Raw genomic sequence first — 14076 nt, forward strand, 5'->3', positions numbered from 1 at the left:
GAGAGAGAAACAGACACTGATGACTAGAGAGAACTGAGACTCTAGGGGGAGGGAGGGAGGGAGGGAGGGAGAAACAGACACTGATGACTGGAGAGAACTGAGACTCTAGGGGGAGGGAGGGAGGAGGAGGGAGAGAGAAACAGATACTGATGACTGGAGAGAACTGAGACTCTAGGGAGGGGGGAGGAGGGGAGGAGGGAGAGAGAGACAGAGAGAGCTGAGACTCTAGGGAGGGAGGGAGGAGGGGAGGAGGGAGAGAGAGACAGAGAGAGAACTGAGACTCTAGGGAGGAGGGAGGAGGAGGGAGAGAGAAACAGACACTGATGACTGGAGAGAACTGAGACTCTAGGGAGGGAGGGAGGGGAGGAGGGAGAGAGAGACAGAGAGAGAGCTGAGACTCTAGGGAGGGAGGGAGGGAGGGGAGGAGGGAGAGAGAGACAGAGAGAGAACTGAGACTCTAGGGAGGGAGGGAGGGTAGGAGGGAGAGAGAAACAGACACAGATGACTGGAGAGAACTGAGACTCTAGGGAGGGAGGGAGGGAGGGAGGGAGGGGGAGGGAGAGAGAAACAGACACTGATGACTAGAGAGAGCTGAGACTATAGGGAGGGAGGGAGGGGGAGGAGGGAGAGAGACAGAGAGAGAGCTGAGACTCTAGGGAGGGAGGAGGGAGGGGAGGGGAGGAGGGAGAGAGAGACAGAGAGAGAACTGAGACTTAGGGAGGGAGGGAGGGAGGGGAGGAGGAGAGAGAAACAGACACTGATGACTGGAGAGAACTGAGACTCTAGGGAGGGAGGGAGGGGAGGAGGGAGAGAGAGAGACAGAGAGAGAGCTGAGACTCTAGGGAGGGAGGGAGGGAGGGGAGGAGGGAGAGAGAGACAGAGAGAGAACTGAGACTCTAGGGAGGGAGGGAGGGGAGGAGGGAGAGAGAAACAGACACTGATGACTGGAGAGAACTGAGACTCTAGGGAGGGAGGGAGGGAGGGAGGGGAGGAGGGAGAGAGAAACAGACACTGACGACTAGAGAGAGCTGAGACTATAGGGAGGGAGGGAGGGAGGGGAGGAGGGAGAGAGAAACAGACACTGATGACTAGAGAGAGCTGAGACTATAGGGAGGGAGGTGTGGAGGGAGAGAGAAACAGACACTGATGACTGGAGAGAACTGAGACTCTAGGGAGGGAGGGGAGGAGGGAGAGAGAAACAGACACTGATGACTAGAGAGAACTGAGACTCTAGGGAGGGAGGAGGGAGGGAGGGAGGGAGGGAGAGAGAAACAGACACTGATGACTGGAGAGAACTGAGACTCTAGGGAGGGGGAGGGAGGAGGGAGAGAGAGACAGAGAGAGAGCTGAGACTCTAGGGAGGGAGGGAGGGAGGGAGGGGGAGGGAGAGAGAGACAGAGAGAGAACTGAGACTCTAGGGAGGGAGGGAGGGGAGGAGGGAGAGAGAAACAGACACTGATGACTGGAGAGAACTGAGACTCTAGGGAGGGAGGGAGGGAGGGAGGGGAGGAGGGAGAGAGAAACAGACACTGATGACTAGAGAGAGCTGAGACTATAGGGAGGGAGGGAGGGAGGGGAGGAGGGAGAGAGAAACAGACACTGATGACTAGAGAGAGCTGAGACTATAGGGAGGGAGGTGTGGAGGGAGAGAAACAGACACTGATGACTGGAGAGAACTGAGACTCTAGGGAGGGAGGGGAGGAGGGAGAGAGAAACAGACACTGATGACTAGAGAGAACTGAGACTCTAGGGAGTGAGGGAGGGAGAGAGAGACAGAGAGAGAGCTGAGACTATAGGGAGGAAGGTGTGGAGGGAGAGAGAGAGAGAGCTGAGACTATAGGGAGGGAGGGAGGGAGGGGAGGAGGGAGAGAGAGAAACAGACACTGATGACTAGAGAGAACTGAGACTCTAGGGAGGGAGGGAGGGAGGGGAGGAGGGAGAGAGAGACAGAGAGAGAGCTGAGACTATAGGGAGGGAGGTGTGGAGGGAGAGAGAGATGGACACTGATGACTAGAGAGAACTGAGACTCTAGGGGGGAGGGAGGGAGAGACGGAGAGAGAGCTGAGACTATAGGGAGGGAGGGAGGGAGAGACGGAGAGAGAGCTGAGACTCTATGGAGGGAGGGAGGGAGGGAGGGAGGGAGGGAGGGAGGGAGGGAGAGAGAGATGGAGAGAGAGCTGAGACTCTAGGGAGGGAGGGAGAGACGGAGAGAGAGCTGAGACTCTATGGAGGGAGGGAGAGACGGAGAGAGAGCTGAGACTCTATGGAGGGAGGGAGGGAGGGAGGGAGAGAGAGATGGAGAGAGAGCTGAGACTCTATGGAGGGAGGGAGGGAGGGAGGGAGAGAGAGATGGACACTGATGACTGGAGAGAACTGAGACTCTAGGGAGGGAGGGAGGGAGGGAGGGAGAGAGAGAGAGCTGAGACTCTAGGGAGGGAGGGAGGGAGGGAGAGAGAGAAGGACACTGATGACTGGATGACCATAGGAGTCCCCCCCAGGTGAGTTCAACAGGGGAACAACTTCAGTCTATGTAACATGTACAGTGAGCTCCAAAGGCATCGGGCCACATTGTTTTGTTGTTCTGGTTCTGTACTCCAGAACTTTGAAATGATACAACGACTACGAGGTTAAAGTGCAGACTGTCAGCTTTAATTTGAGGGTATTTTCATCCATATCGGGTGAACCGTTTAGAAATTACAGAACTTTTTTGTACATAGTCCTCCCATTTTAGGGGACCAAAAGTATTGGGACAAATGTGTGTCTTAAAGTAGTTTAAAGTTGAGTATTTAGTCCCAAAGTTCTAGCACACATTGACTACATCAAGCTTGTGACTCTACAAACTTGTTGGTTGTGTTTGCTGTTTGTTTTGGTTGTGTTTCAGATTATTTGGTGCCCAACAGAAATGAAGGGTAAATAATGTATTGTCATTTTGGAGTCACTTTTATTGTAAATAAGAATAGATGATGTTTCTAAACACTTCTACAGTAATGTGGATGCTACCGTGATTACAGATAGACTCGAATGAATCCTGGATAATGATGAATGAGAGAGTTATAGACGTCCCCCCCCAACCAATGTTATTGTAGAGATTGGCATCTCTTGGGGGGGGTGATTGGCATCTCCTGGGCGGGTGATTGGCATCTCTTGGGGGGTGATTGGCATCTCTTGGGGGGTGATTGGCATCTCTTGGGCGGGTGATTGGCATCTCTTGGGGGGGTGATTGGCATCTCTTGGGGGGTGATTGGCATCTCTTGGGGAGATGATTGGCATCTCTTGGGAGGTGATTGGCATCTCTTGGGGGGTGATTGGCATCTCTTGGGGGGTGATTGGCATCTCTTGGGGGTGATTGGCATCTCTTGGGGGGTGATTGGCATCTCTTGGGGGGTGATTGGCATCTCTTGGGGGTGATTGGCATCTCTTGGGGGGTGATTGGCATCTCTTGGGGAGATGATTGGCATCTCTTGGGGGGTGATTGGCATCTCTTGGGGAGGTGATTGGCATCTCTTGGGGGGTGATTGGCATCTCTTGGGGGGTGATTGGCATCTCTTGGGGGGTGATTGGCATCTCTTGGGGGGTGATTGGCATCTCTTGGGGGGTGATTGGCATCTCTTGGGGAGATGATTGGCATCTCTTGGGGGTGATTGGCATCTCTTGGGGAGGTGATTGGCATCTCTTGGGGGGTGATTGGCATCTCTTGGGGGGTGATTGGCATCTCTTGGGGAGATGATTGGCATCTCTTGGGGGGTGATTGGCATCTCTTGGGGAGGTGATTGGCATCTCTTGGGGGGTGATTGGCATCTCTTGGGGGGTGATTGGCATCTCTTGGGAGGTGATTGGCATCTCTTGGGGGGTGATTGGCATCTCTTGGGGGTGATTGGTATCTCTTGGGGGTGATTGGCATATCTTGGGGGTGATTGGCATCTCTTGGGGGGGTGATTGGCATCTCTTGGGGGTGTGATTGGCATCTCTTGGGGGGGTGATATTTGTACATTTTAGGTTTCTGCATTCTTCATCAGACATGTTTAGATTTAGATTAGATGTGAAATGTTAAAAATAAACTTTAGGCTTTCACGTCCAGGAAGTTGTTCGAAAAGGCACAGAATGTGTTGTTGCCTAATTGTTTTCTGACTAGGTTTCTACACTACTTTCCTTCTATCTATAGAATTTCTAGATTTTCTCAATTTTATTCAGTTCCTTTGGCTTTGATGCCTCATGATTGAGTTTTGCTGTTCAAGTATTTGTATGTGTTTATTTAACCTTTTATTTAACTAGACAAGTCAGTTAAAGAACAAATTCGTACTTACAATGACGGCCTACACTGGCCAAACCCGGACGACTGTGATTTTGCTGTGATCTGATTGGAGTGTTAGTTGCCTGACTGTGAACACTCTGAGAGACTCAGGGTTGAGGTCAGTGGGCTGACTGTGAACACTCTGAGAGACTCAGGGTTGAGGTCAGTGGGCTGACTGTGAACGCTCTGAGAGACTCAGGGTTGAGGTCAGTGGGCTGACTGTGAACGCTCTGAGAGACTCTGGGTTGAGGTCAGTGGGCTGACTGTGAACGCTCCTGAGAGACTCAGGGTTGAGGTCAGTGGGCTGACTGTGAACGCTCTGAGAGACTCAGGGTTGAGGTCAGTGGGCTGACTGTGAACGCTCTGAGAGACTCAGGGTTGAGGTCAGTGGGCTGACTGTGAACGCTCTGAGAGACTCTGGGTTGAGGTCAGTGGGCTGACTGTGAACGCTCTGAGAGACTCTGGGTTGAGGTCAGTGGGCTGACTGTGAACGCTCTGAGAGACTCAGGGTTGAGGTCAGTGGGCTGACTGTGAACGCTCTGAGAGACTCTGGGTTGAGGTCAGTGGGCTGACTGAACGCTCTGACAGACTCTGGGCTGAGGTCAGTGGACTGACTGTGAACGCTCTCAGAGACTCTGGGTTGAGGTCAGTGGGCTGACTGTGAACACTCTGAGAGACTCTGGGTTGAGGTCAGTGGGCTGACTGTGAACACTCTGAGAGACTCAGGGTTGAGGTCAGTGGGCTGACTGTGAACGCTCTGACAGACTCTGGGTTGAGGTCAGTGGGCTGACTGTGAACACTCTGAGAGACTCAGGGTTGAGGTCAGTGGGCTGACTGTGAACGCTCTGAGAGACTTTGGGTTGAGGTCAGTGGGCTGACTATGAACACTCTGAGAGACTCTGGGTTGAGGTCAGTGGGCTGACTGTGAACACTCTGAGAGACTCTGGGTTGAGGTCAGTGATAAAGTAGTCTACAGTACTACTGCCAAGGGATGAGCTATAGGTGTACCTACACTAGGAGTCCCCTCGAAGCCTACTGTACCATTGACTATATACATACCCACCTTTGACTATGTACATATTGACAGAGTTGCAGAGGTCCTAACCCATTTTTGTTTTCTGTTTTGTTGTAGTTGTGTCTAGGGGGGCATATTAGGGAGGGGATGATGTTACCTCCAGGTAGGTGTTGGTCTCTCTCTCTCTCTCACTCTCTCTTCTCTCTCTCTCTCACTCTCTCTCCTCTCTCTCTCTCTCTCTCTCTCTCACTCTCTCTCTCACTCTCTCTCCTCTCTCTCTCTCTCTCTCTCCTCTCTCTCACTCTCTCTCTCACTCTCTCTCACTCTCTCTCTCACTTTCTCTCTCACTCTCTCTCAATTCAATTCAAGGGGCTTTATTGGCATGGGAAACATGTGTTAACATTGCCAAAGCAAGTAAGTTATATAATATATAAAGTGAAATAAACAATACAGAAGTTTCAAAACAATAAAGACATTACAAATGTCGTATTATATATATATATATATATATACAGTGTTTTTACAATGTACAAATGGTAAAGGACACAAGATAAAATAAATAAGCATAGATATGGGTTGTATTTACAATGGTGCGTGTTCTTCACTGGTTGCCCTTTTCTCGTGGCAACAGGTCACAAATCTTGCTGCTCTGATGGCACACTGTGGAATTTCACCCAGTAGATATGGGAGTTTTTCAAAATTGGATTTGTTTTCGAATTCTTTGTGGATCTGTGTAATCTGAGGGAAATTTGTCTCTCTAATATGGTCATACATTTGGCAGGAGGTTAGGAAGTGCAGCTCAGTTTCCACCTCATTTTGTGGGCAGTGAGCACATAGCCTGTCTTCTCTTGAGAGCCATGTCTGCCTACGGCGGCCTTTCTCAATAGCAAGGCTATGCTCGCTGAGTCTGTACATAGTCAAAGCTTTCCTTAATTTTGGGTCAGTCACAGTGGTCAGGTATTCTGCCGCTGTGTACTTTCTGTGTAGGGCCAAATAGCATTCTAGTTTGCTCTGTTTTTTGTTAATTCTTTCCAATGTGTCAAGTAATTATCTTTTTGTTTTCTCATGATTTGGTTGGGTCTAATTGTGCTGCTGTCATGGGGCTCTGTAGGGTGTGTTTGTGAACAGAGCCCCAGGACCAGCTTGCTTAGGGGACTCTTCTCCAGGTTCATCTCTCTGTAGGTGATGGCTTTGTTGTGGAAGGTTTGGGAATCGCTTCCTTTTAGGTGTTTGTAGAATTTAACAGCTCTTTTCTGGATTTTGATAATTAGTGGGTATCGGCCTAGTCTCTCTCCCCTATCTCCCTCTCCGTCTCTCTCTCTCTCTCTCTCTCTCTCTCTCTCTCTCTCTCTACTTTAACAGAGAGCAGACAGTGGAGGGGGGTTGACGTCACTCTATAAACAGGCCAGCCAGATGAGGTAATCTCTCTCTACTCCCCCCACCTCTCTCTCTCTCTTGCCTCGTGCCTCAACATATAGAATCAGACTATAGAGCGAGTGAGAAAAAGAGAGGGGGGTGAGTGTGATAGAGAAAGACAGAGTGGGCGGTGAGTGGGATAGAGAAAGACAGAGTGGGGGGGTGAGTGGGATAGAGAAAGACAGAGTGGGGGGGTGAATGGGATAGAGAAAGACAGAGGGGGGTGAGTGGGATAGAGAAAGACAGAGGGGGGTGAGTGGGATAGAGAAAGACAGAGAGGGGGAGTGAGTGGGATAGAGAAAGACAGAGTGGGGGGTGAGTGGGATAGAGAAGGACAGAGTGGGGGGGTGAGTGGGATAGAGAAAGACTGAGTGGGGGTGAGTGGGATAGAGAAAGACAGAGAGGAGGGGTGAATGGGATAGAGAAAGACAGAGAGGGGGGTGAGTGGGATAGAGAAAGACAGAGTGGGGGTGAGTGGGATAGAGAAAGACAGAGTGGGGGTGAGTGGGATAGAGAAAGACAGAGTGGGGGGGGGTGAGTGGGATAGAGAAAGACAGAGTGGGGGGTGAGTGGGATAGAGAAAGACAGAGTGGGGGTGAGTGGGATAGAGAAAGACAGAGAGGGGGGTGAGTGGGATAGAGAAAGACAGAGTGGGGGTGAGTGGGATAGAGAAAGACAGAGTGGGGGGTGAGTGGGATAGAGAAAGACAGAGTGGGGGTGAGTGGGATAGAGAAAGACAGAGAGGGGGGAGTGAGTAGGATAGAGAAAGACAGAGTGGGGGTGAGTGGGATAGAGAAGGACAGAGTGGGGGGTGAGTGGGATAAAGAAAGACAGAGTGGGGGTGAGTGGGATAGAGAAGGACAGAGTGGGGGGGTGAGTGGGATAGAGAAAGACAGAGTGGGAGGGGGTGAGTGGGATAGAGAAGGACAGAGTGGGGGGGTGAGTGGGATAGAGAAGGACAGAGTGGGGGGTGAGTGGGATAGAGAAGGACAGAGTGGTGGGGTGAGTGGGATAGAGAAAGACAGAGTGGGGGGGGTGAGTGGGATAGAGAAAGACAGAGTGGGGGGTGAGTGGGATAGAGAAGGACAGAGTGGGGGGTGAGTGGGATAGAGAAAGACAGAGTGGGAAAGCGGACTAAAGAAACAGGGAAAGGAGAGGGTTGATTAAGTGGGAGCGGGAGTGTAAGACGGAGAGAGAAATAAAAAGACAGACGCGGGGGTGGGGTAATGAGGGAGAAAGGAGGGAGAGGTTTTCCAGATGTACAACTCATTTTCCTGCTCTGTGTCTTTCCTCTACTAGAATTATGAGAAGTGTGATGCTACTCCCTCTCTCCTTCTCCCTTCTCTCCTTCTCTCCTTATCCCCTCTCTCCCTCTCCCCTCTCTCCCTCTCCCCTCTCTCATTATCCCTTCTCTCCCCTCTCTCCCTCTCCCTCTCTCCCTCTCCCCTCTCTCCCTCTCTCCCTCTCCCCTTCTCTCCCTTCTCTCCCTCTCCCCTCTCTCCTTCTCCCTTCTCTCCCTCTCCCCTCTCTCCCACTCCCCTCTCTCCTTATCCCCTCTCTCCCTCTCCCTCTCCCCTCTCTCCTTCTCCCTTCTCTCCCTCTCCCCTCTCTCCCTCTCCCCTCTCTCCTTCTCCCTTCTTCCTTCTCCATTCTCTCCCACTCACCTCTCTCCTTCTCCCTTCTCTCTCCTTCTCCCTTCTCTCCCCTCTCTCCTTCTCCCCTCTCTCCTTCTCTCTTCCTCTCCCTGTCTCTCTCAAATCCTCTGACTCCGTCTCTCTCATCTCTCCTTCTCCCCTCTGTCCTTCTCTCTTCCTCTCCACTCTCTCTGTCTCTCCCCCCTCCTCTGACTCTGTCTCTCTCCTTCTCCCCTCTCTCATCTCTCCTTCTCCCCTCTCTGTCTCTCTCCTTCTGCGCTCTCTCCCCTCCTCTCTCTCTGTCTCCCCTCTCGCCTTCATCACTTCTCTTCTCCTAGTTCTCTCTTCCTCTCCCCTCTTTCCATCTCTCTCCCCTCCTCTCTCTCTGTCTCCCCTCCTCTCGCTCTGTCTCCCCTCCTCTATCTCTGTCTCCCCTCTCGCCTTCATCACTTCTCTTCTCCTAGTTCTCTCCTTCATCACTTCTCTTCTCCTAGTCCTCTCCTTCATCACTTCTCTTCTCCTAGTTCTCTCCTTCATCACTTCTCTTCTCCTAGTTCTCTCCTTCATCACTTCTCTTCTCCTAGTTCTCTCCTTCATCACTTCTCTTCTCCTAGTCCTCTCCTTCATCACTTCTCTTCTCCTAGTCCTCTCCTTCATCACTTCTCTTCTCCTAGTTCTCTCCTTCATCACTTCTCTTCTCCTAGTTCTCTCCTTCCAAGCTAAAGACTAATAACACATGCATGAAACAACTTTAAAAAGACAAGCAAGAAAATTAAAACTAAGCGTTTTTTCTCAGTGCTTGAGGGAGAAAATATTTCTCATTACCATGCAAACTAATACTGGATTGTATTGCACTCTGGGTGAATGGCAATATCCATATTTATGATAGAGAGAGAAGACAATAAATCAAATGACTACCACAGGATGTTTGTGTCTAGACAGAAGCATCCCAAAAAAAGCTTTCAACATCAGATGAATTCTATTAATGAAACAACGAATCAGAACACAGCTTGAGACCTGCTGTGAAGGCCTCGGATCACCTAGTGCTTTGAGGAGAATAGTGTACACTAGGTACAAATCTGTAGCCTTGTGAAGGGTATAGTGCACGCTAGGTCCAAATCTGCATCCTCGTGAAGGGTATAGTGTACACTAGGTACAATTCTGCAGCCGTGTGAAGGGTACAGTGTACACTAGGACCAAATCTGCAGCCTTGTGAAGGGTATAGTGTACACTAGGACCAAATCTGCAGCCTTGTGAAGGGTATAGTGTACACTAGGTACAATTCTGCAGCCTTGTGAAGGGTATAGTGTACACTAGGTACAAATCTGCAGCCTTGTGAAGGGTATAGTGTACACTAGGTACAATTCTGCAGCCGTGTGAAGGGTACAGTGTACACTAGGACCAAATCTGCAGCCTTGTGAAGGGTATAGTGTACACTAGGTACAATTCTGCAGCCGTGTGAAGGGTACAGTGTACACTAGGACCAAATCTGCAGCCTTGTGAAGGGTATAGTGTACACTAGGACCAAATCTGCAGCCGTGTGAAGGGTACAGTGTACACTAGGTACAATTCTGCTGCCTTGTGAAGGGTATAGTGTACACTAGGACCAAATCTGCAGCCGTGTGAAGGGTACAGTGTACACTAGGTACAATTCTGCAGACTTGTGAAGGGTATAGTGTACACTAGGTACAATTCTGCAGCCTTGTGAAGGGTATAGTGTACACTAGGTACAATTCTGCAGCCTTGTGAAGGGTATAGTGTACACTAGGTACAATTCTGCTGCCTTGTGAAGGGTATAGTGTACACTAGGACCAATTCTGAAGCCGTGTGAAGGGTACAGTGTACACTAGGACCAATTCTGCAGCCTTGTGAAGGGTACAGTGTACACTAGGACCAAATCTGCAGCCTTGTGAAGGGTATAGTGTACACTAGGTACAATTCTGCAGCCGTGTGAAGGGTACAGTGTACACTAGGACCAAATCTGCAGCCTTGTGAAGGGTATAGTGTACACTAGGTACAATTCTGCAGCCGTGTGAAGGGTACAGTGTACACTAGGACCAAATCTGCAGCCTTGTGAAGGGTATAGTGTACACTAGGTACAATTCTGAAGCCGTGTGAAGGGTACAGTGTACACTAGGACCAAATCCGCAGCCTTGTGCAGGGTATAGTGTACACTAGGTACAATTCTGCAGCCGTGTGAAGGGTACAGTGTACACTAGGACCAAATCTGCAGCCTTGTGAAGGGTATAGTGTACACTAGGTACAATTCTGCAGCCGTGTGAAGGGTACAGTGTACACTAGGACCAAATCTGCAGCCTTGTGAAGGGTATAGTGTACACTAGGTACAATTCTGCAGCCTTGTGAAGGGTATAGTGTACACTAGGTACAATTCTGCAGCCTTGTGAAGGGTATAGTGTACACTAGGTACAATTCTGCAGCCTTGTGAAGGGTATAGTGTACACTAGGACCAAATCTGCAGCCGTGTGAAGGGTACAGTGTACACTAGGTACAATTCTGCAGCCTTGTGAAGGGTATAGTGTACACTAGGTACAATTCTGCAGCCTTGTGAAGGGTATAGTGTACACTAGGACCAATTCTGCAGCCTTGTGAAGGGTATAGTGTACACTAGGTACAATTCTGCAGCCGTGTGAAGGGTACAGTGTACACTAGGTACAATTCTGCAGCCGTGTGAAGGGTATAGTGTACACTAGGACCAATTCTGAAGCCGTGTGAAGGGTACAGTGTACACTAGGTACAATTCTGCAGCCTTGTGAAGGGTATAGTGTACACTAGGACCAAATCTGCAGCCTTGTGAAGGGTACAGTGTACACTAGGTCCAATTCTGCAGCCGTGTGAAGGGTACAGTGTACACTAGGACCAAATCTGCAGCCTTGTGAAGTGTATAGTGTACACTAGGTACAATTCTGCAGCCGTGTGAAGGGTACAGTGTACACTAGGACCAAATCTGCAGCCTTGTGCAGGGTATTGTGTACACTAGGTACAATTCTGCAGCCGTGTGAAGGGTACAGTGTACACTAGGACCAAATCTGCAGCCTTGTGAAGGGTATAGTGTACACTAGGTACAATTCTGCAGCCGTGTGAAGGGTACAGTGTACACTAGGACCAAATCTGCAGCCTTGTGAAGGGTATAGTGTACACTAGGTACAATTCTGCAGCCTTGTGAAGGGTACAGTGTACACTAGGACCAAATCTGCAGCCGTGTGAAGGGTACAGTGTACACTAGGTACAATTCTGCAGCCTTGTGAAGGGTATAGTGTACACTAGGTTCAATTCTGCAGCCTTGTGAAGGGTATAGTGTACACTAGGTACAATTCTGCAGCCGTGTGAAGGGTACAGTGTACACTAGGTACAATTCTGCAGCCTTGTGAAGGGTATAGTGTACACTAGGACCAAATCTGCAGCCTTGTGAAGTGTACAGTGTACACTAGGTACAATTCTGCAGCCGTGTGAAGGGTACAGTGTACACTAGGACCAAATCTGCAGCCTTGTGAAGGGTATAGTGTACACTAGGTACAATTCTGCAGCCGTGTGAAGGGTACAGTGTACACTAGGACCAAATCTGCAGCCTTGTGAAGGGTATAGTGTACACTAGGTACAATTCTGCAGCCGTGTGAAGGGTACAGTGTACACTAGGACCAAATCTGCAGCCTTGTGAAGGGTATAGTGTACACTAGGTACAATTCTGCAGCTGTGTGAAGGGTACAGTGTACACTAGGACCAAATCTGCAGCCGTGTGAAGGGTACAGTGTACACTAGGTACAATTCTGCAGCATTGTGAAGGGTATAGTGTACACTAGGTACAATTCTGCAGCCTTGTGAAGGGTATAGTGTACACTAGGACCAAATCTGCAGCCGTGTGAAGGGTACAGTGTACACTAGGTACAATTCTGCAGCCTTGTGAAGGGTATAGTGTACACTAGGTACAATTCTGCAGCCTTGTGAAGGGTATAGTGTACACTAGGTACAATTCTGCAGCCGTGTGAAGGGTATAGTGTACACTAGGACCAATTCTGAAGCCGTGTGAAGGGTACAGTGTACACTAGGTACAATTCTGCAGCCTTGTGAAGGGTATAGTGTACACTAGGACCAATTCTGCAGCTTTGTGAAGGGTACAGTGTACACTAGGACCAATTCTGCAGCCGTGTGAAGGGTACAGTGTACACTAGGACCAAATCTGCAGCCTTGTGAAGGGTATAGTGTACACGCACGCACACACACACACACACGCCTTACTATGGCCGAGACGATCTGGCGTATACAAAAGTATAATATAACAGTAATACAGTGCCTTCCTTATTCTAATATGGATTAAATGAATAAAAATGACTTGTCTATCTACACACAATAACCCATAATGACATCACAATACCCCATAATGACATCCCAATACCCCATAATGACATCACAATACCCCATAATGACATCACAATACCCCATAATGACCAAAAGAAAACAGTCAGTTGAGAACAAAATCGTATTTACAATGACGGCCTGCACCGGCCAAGCCCGGACGACAGTACTCTTTGGCCTGAATGCCAAGCATCACGTCTGGAGGAAACCTGGCACCATCTGTACGGTGAAGCACGGTGGTGGCAGCATCATGCTGTGGGGATGTTTTTCAGCGGCAGGGACTTTGAGACTAGTCAGGATTGAGGGAAAGATGAACGAAGCAAAGTAGAGAGATCCTTGATGAAAACCTGCTCCAGGACACTCAGGACCTCAGACTGGGGTGAAGGTCCATCTTCCAACAGGACAACGACCCGAAGCACACAGCCAAGACTATGCAGCAGGTGCTTCGGGACAAGCCTCAATGTCCTACAGCAAAGCAGCTGAATAGGCTGTTTTCTAGTGACATTGATATGGATACATCCATAACAACGAGGAAAGAAAAGCCAACAACAACAACAACAACCACTTCAAGCTGAAACAGGAAACACTGTAAACGAGCTGCACTTCATTTTGTTTGACCCCTTTTTCCTTTTCCATTTCTTTGTTTGTTTCCATAAAGATGAAAAGATGATGCCATCTGATTCATGACATCGACTGGCTGAGAAACGCTGCCTGCCCGCGGGTCTCGTCCCGACTCCCGACACATTCATTACTATGCGACAGCTGGAGATCGAATTTAAATATTGAAACAATGTTGTAAATGTCAGAGAGACAGACAGCAAGGTTGATATAAATCTCCGCTGTTGAAAACTATATGTTAGTCTTAAAGAAATGTGAGATAATGTCCAGATGCCTTTTATAGTGCAGATCAAGTTTATAAATTGCCTGGCTGGGCTGATGAGTTAGTGGATTGCGCAGTCAGATGGAACAGAATAAATGGGCATTTTAAAATTATAGATTTTGCCAGTGCTAACCAATCAGCATTCAGGATTAGACCCACCTGTTGTATAAAATAGTAATATATAACAGTAATATATAACCGTACACATCACAGACAAACTGAATTGGTCCACCCATACAGACAGCATCGTGAAGAAGGCGCAGCAGCGCCTCTTCAACCTCAGGAGGCTGAAGAAATTCGGCTTGTCACCAAAAGCACTCACAAACTTCTACAGATGCACAATCGAGAGCATCCTGTCGGGCTTTATCACCGCCTGGTACGGCAACTGCTCCACCCACAACCGTAAGGCTCTCCAGAGGGTAGTGAGGTCTGCACAACACATCACCGGGGGCAAACTACCTGCCCTCCA

At 49.4% G+C, this 14076-nt stretch overlaps 1 pseudogene; it reads right to left on the reverse strand.

Moving 5' to 3' along the window:
* LOC135553895 (RNA binding protein fox-1 homolog 1-like) overlaps positions 1 to 14076 on the reverse strand; it is a 136471-nt pseudogene that overhangs the window by 85949 nt on the left and 36446 nt on the right.

This window comes from Oncorhynchus masou, chromosome 14 (assembly GCF_036934945.1).
Source record: "Oncorhynchus masou masou isolate Uvic2021 chromosome 14, UVic_Omas_1.1, whole genome shotgun sequence".
Taxonomy (NCBI): Eukaryota; Metazoa; Chordata; class Actinopteri; order Salmoniformes; family Salmonidae; genus Oncorhynchus; species Oncorhynchus masou.